General features: G+C 53.6%; 1 pseudogene; it reads left to right on the top strand.

Moving 5' to 3' along the window:
- Positions 1 to 1,386: 1,386 nt before the first annotated feature.
- LOC119545386 lies at positions 1,387 to 4,403 on the top strand (annotated as a pseudogene).
- Positions 4,404 to 5,468: the final 1,065 nt, after the last annotated feature.

Genomic DNA, 5,468 nt, shown 5'->3' with positions numbered 1-5,468 from the left:
ACTGTGGGGCAGTGGGGAGGAGGTGATGCTCTGAAATAAGCAGGTCCCTGGATGAGATTGTGCTGGTGTGTGCGTGTGTGTGAGATTGTTTCCACAAGAGCCTTGGGACAGAATGGAGAGTGGGTGCGTGGGAGGGCAGGGGGAAGCCGGCTCGCCTTCTGCGGTCCCCCCTCCTGTTGTCACCCGCACGCCATCCCTGCACAGTTGGGAGGCCTGTGACACGAGACCTCCCAGGCTGCACCCTGGGTCCCGCCACCCCTGACTCGCCTGATTCAGCCCCCGCCTTTTAGATGAGGACACAGAGGTTCGGCGCAGTCTGAGCTGACCAGTGGGCTCCCCTGCCTCCTGGCCCTGCTTGCAAAGCTCTGCACGCGCCCATGTTGTCAGCGGAAGCAGCAGAGGTGGCAGCTGCCTCCTCATCCCGTCCCTCGCTCAGCCCTGCGGCACCAAGGGGCACGCAGCAACAAACAGCAACAGTGGGCAACCGAGGCCCGTGGAGGGAAAGCAAGCCAGGGGAAAAGGGCCCCTCTGGCTCAGTTTGGGGTCAGAAGAGAGAAAGCATCGTTCCCAGACGACAGCAGCAGGACGCATTTGTCGCAACAAAGGAATTAACCGACCACCACGCTTCACTCGGATTTCACCAGGTTGTCCGCTGACGTCCTCTTTCTGTGCCAGCCCCATCCAGGGACCACCATGGATTTAGCTGTCGCGTCTCCCCAGTCACCTCCGGTCTTTCCCCGCCGTCCTCGCCGTAGCAGCATTGAGGAGCTCCGCCCGGGGGGGGCTGCAGCGTGAGCCTCCGTCCGGGCCTGTCCGCGTGTCCTCGCGGTGGTGGGTTTGGGTGGAGAAGGCCTCGGAGGAGAGGGGCCTCGTCACGTCAGGGGCACCTGCCCTCCACGTGGCCTCACGCTGCTGTCAGCGCCACCACTGGCGACGCCCGTGTCCGCCGGGTCTCCGCAGCCGCAGGGTTCCCATTTCCCTGCCCAGCCTCTGGGGTCGGGCAGCCGGTCCCAGGCCCGCTCCACCTCCTGGAGGCAGAGCTGTCTCTTCTCCCGCGTTTGCCTGTTCATTTACTCAATCATTTACATCGGTGTAGACTCAGGAGAGTTATTTTATACATCAGGCCGTGATCTGGGCCTGGGCCACTTGTTTGTTGTTCACTGCCTGAGCCGTGGCCCCGGGGCCTCTTCCTGTTGGGTCCCGGGTCCCTGGGACATGTCTCCTCCTTTCTTTGGTGAGCACTGCCTTGCTTTCTGGCACCACAAGCTGTTCTCGGCTCACCCTGATTCAGAGGCTGTCATGGAGACTCTCCAGCTATTTGGTTTATTCTTTTGGGAAGTCTTAATGAGCACCTGCTGTATACCTGCTGCTATAATGGCACTAGGCATGCAGTGGGTGTGCAACTACCCGTCTACCCATCGGTTCCTCAGATCTCTACTCTTTGCGCCCCAGCTCCAACCTTGGGAGATTCTGGAGAACAAGACCGAGGAGGTCTCTGCCCCAACACAACTCGTCCTCAAGTATGGCAGAGACAGAAAGTAGCAATTATAGCAGTAATTGAGCAATTAGATCATGACGGGGGGGGGGGCACGGGGGAGGAGCCCCCACAGCAGGTAGTACATTGAGGTTCCACCTGGAACCCTTGGATCGAGCCAGCCCCACTGATCCTTCCAGAACCCTCTCTCACTCCACTAGACGGACAGATGGAGGCTGTGTCAGGCCCTCTTTGAACTCCCTCCCCTGGCCCGGCCCAGCTGTCCCGGCAGGCAGCCAGTGGGGGGATCAGCAGAGACCACGCCGGCAGCTGGAGGCTGGGATGGGCGGCAGGATTCTGAGCCCGGGTGGCCGGGTGCCTGAGCCTCCACTCCTGTCTCCCTGCTGCTGCAGACACCAGAGCTGGGGCCTCAGGGCCCGAGGTCCCCAGCAATAGATTCTAACTGTCCACTTTCTGGTTTGGTGTCCTTGGCAACGGCTCACCGCCGTGGCCTCATCTGTGCCGGACATGAAGTTGGAGGATTTCCCTCCGCTGACCTTTGCAATGGCAAATGGGTTGTTGTCAGGACTTAAATATTTGTGAAATGCTGAATCAGAAAATGGTACGCAACACAAGTATCCTCTCTAACGGGGTCCCCCGAGACAGATGTGTACAAGGAGCAAATCGGACATTCCCGGGCGTCAAACTCCTCAGCAGGTCCCTCTGTGCTCTGGAGAAGGTCCAAGACCATCCCCACCAGGCCCGCAGCTCGCAGCCCCCTCCGGCCTCTCCTCCCTGCCCCCTGACTGTCCTTCCGGGCTTTGATCAGCTGAGCCCTGATCTGCTCTCCACGCCGTGGGCCCTGTTTCCCAGACGGGTACAGGCCCCTCCAATCGTCTCTTGGCAGCCGGCCCCTCATCAGGCCTCAGGTCTGTGTGGGTGAATTTGGGCCATGGGTCTACCCTACAGACGCACAGAGTCAGGGGCGGCCCGAGCTGGGGAGAGCTGCGCTTTCTCTTCTGACCCGAATTGAGCCAGAGCGGGGCCCTTTTCCCCCGGCTTGCTTTCCCTCCACGGGCCTCGGTTGCCCACTGTTGCTGTTTGTTGGTGCCGCAGGGCTGAGCGCGGGACCGGATGAGGAGACAGTCGCCACCTCTGCGCCTTCTGCTGACGACGGGATGCCACGGGGCGAGGGTGGCCTCGGACTTCCCTGGGGCCGTGCTCTGCGTGAGGAGGAGACCGAGTCTGTCCTGTTGCCTGGTTCATCCCCAGCACCTGGCGGAGGGCTCGGCACAAAGAAAGCACCGGATAATTCTTAGATGAATGAATATACACCTCAGCTTGGATCTCCCTTTGGGGAGAAGGTTCTGGAAATGAGCTAGAGTCCACAACTCCCCGGGACAAGAAAACCCTTGTCCATCTGCAGGATGTTCTGACTTTGGTCATCTCCTTCCCCTTGGGGATTCTTTCTCACGGCTTCCACCGTCTCGTGTGCTGTGGGAGGCAGTGGGCACGGGAGAGGGTGCATCCACGTGCCAGGCTCTCTGGCCTCAGATTCCAGGATGCCCCCAGTTTCCTCCTCTATCAAATGGGGATTTATCACCTTGTGTGAGGACTGAGCAAGATCATGCGTGTGAAATGTTTACCACAGGCCTGGAAAATTGGAAGAGAGCCGTCATCCCTATTTGTATTATTCAGACATTAAAATCTGTGTTTCCTGGGCCCCTGAGCGCACCTGCTGGCTGTGGGCAGCCGTGCGTGCTCCCCCCTCGGAACTCAGTTGCTTGTCTCAGGAGGTGGAAGCACGTGTGGGGCTTGTGGGAGGATCGGGGAGCACAGAGGAGGAACAGTGTGACGGGGCAGCTGCCACCGCTGCTGTTTCCCATGCATGGTTTGCAGGGAGAATTTGGAGAGCACAGCAGCGGCCGTTCATGATGACGAGACGCACTGCAAGTCCTGCTCTGGAAAGAGGCATGGACCAAAAAGCCACAGGTGCAGGTGCCAGCACTCTCGACGTGGGCCGAGGCGAAAGGCTGGGCTTGAAGCCAGGGAGTGTTCAACCTCCCTGGCCTACAACAAATCCAAACTAAATTGGCTCAGAAATAGGGAGGTGCTGAGAAATCTTCCAGCTATGTGTGTATGTGCCAGTGTGATGTGTGTCCCCCAGGAAAGCCATGTTCTTTACCACAATCTTGTGGGGGCCAACCTCTTGTGGGTGGGACGTTTTGATTAGATTATTTCCAAGGAGATGTGACCCCGCCTATCCAAGGTGGGTCTTGATTAGTTTACTAGCCTCCTCTATGAGAGCGTAAAAGGCAGAGACATTTGGAAGAGAGACACTTAGAGAGAAAATGCCCAGAGACATTCTGGAGACAGCCATTGAAACCAGACATTTGGAAATGCTAAGCTAAGAGATGAAGCCCAGAGTTTACCCCAGAGAAGATAAGCGAGAACCCACAGGCGCTTAAAGAGGCCACTGGAATCAGAAGCTGAAAACAATGCTACCCGGGAGCAAAGGACCAGCAGACGCCAGCCAGGCGCCTTCCCAGCTGACAGAGGGGTTCCAGGCCATTGGCCTTTCTTCAGTGAAGGTATCCTCTTGTTGATGCCATGGTTTGGACACTTTTATGTCCTTAGAACTGTACATTTGTAAGCTAATAAACCCCCTTTATAAAAGCCAATCCATTTCTGGTATTTTGAATTCTGGCAGCTTTAGCAAACTGGAACAGGGGGGATTCTGAATACGCTGCTGAGATCATGGGAGCTGGAAAGCCCCAGCACAAAAGCTGATGCCAATGTGCCAAGTGTGGGAGGAGTCTTAAATCAGCAATTCTGACTGAGAAAGAAGGCAACAGCTATTGAAAAGAACTTTGGACCCATGGGATTTGGCCATGGCCAAGGAAGAGGAGAACTTGTTCATGCTTGGTAAAAGCATAACCCCTCAAACCAAACATCATGCACTGAAAATCTCTTCCTAATTTAAGCACAGACCATCTCCTAACATTCTGCTATTGTGATATTCCGGCAGCATTTAAGTATTGTATATTCCCCTGTACTTGGATCGGCTGGCTAACTTGTAGGGAAAGACTACTGTATATAAATATTTTTGCTTTATTTACCAGAATTTTAAAAGAACCCTTTCATCTACATTTTTTTTCCTTTCTTTTTTTTTTTTTTTTTTACCTTTTCTTCCTTTTTAAATCAACTGTATAGAAAAAAAAAAATTAAAAAAACAAAAAAACCAAAAAACCAAAAAGAAAAACATACAATAAAAGAAAATTTCAAAGAGACCATAACAGGGGAGTAAGAAAAAGACAACTAACCTAAGATAACTGCTTTACTTCCAACCTGTTCCTACTTTACCCCAAGAAAGTTACATAATATAGCAACATTTCTGTGAACTTGTTCCTACTATATCCATCAGAAATTAACAGACCATAATCATTCCTGGGCATCCCCAGAACGTTAAATAGCGTATCTGTTCTTCTTGGATTACTGTTCCCCCTTCCTTAATTGCTCTCTATTGCTAGTTCCCCTACATTCGACATTATAAACCATTCGTTTTACATTTTAAACAAAACTTCAGATTGAGGAAAACAAAACAAAACAAAACCTATATCCCCCAGTTCAACATTTCTCTCAAGCTCCAGAACTGAGGCTCCAACATGCTGTTGCAGAAATGGATCTCGTTTCCCTTCAGGACCTTGAATTCAATCTGCCCCAAACTGAACTCAAAGTCTAGCACCACCACCCCCATCACCTCTGCTCCCTTCTGGCCTTCATCTTTCTGTTAATGGCTTTGTTGTCCTCTTGGCTTCTCAAGTCACCCTAGGAGCACCATGTTTCTTGCTTCTCCTTCTACATCAGGACCATCCCTAAGACCTATCAGTTCCACTGCTGAAAAGTACCTGCCCATCACCACTTGTCCATTTTCATTCCTCCATCCTCCAGTCTCACAGAACTGTGTACTGGCCTTTGAACAGCCCTTCCTGCA

This window comes from Choloepus didactylus, chromosome 10 (assembly GCF_015220235.1).
Source record: "Choloepus didactylus isolate mChoDid1 chromosome 10, mChoDid1.pri, whole genome shotgun sequence".
Lineage (NCBI taxonomy): Eukaryota > Metazoa > Chordata > Mammalia > Pilosa > Megalonychidae > Choloepus > Choloepus didactylus.
This window is presented reverse-complemented; position numbering and strand designations above follow the sequence as displayed.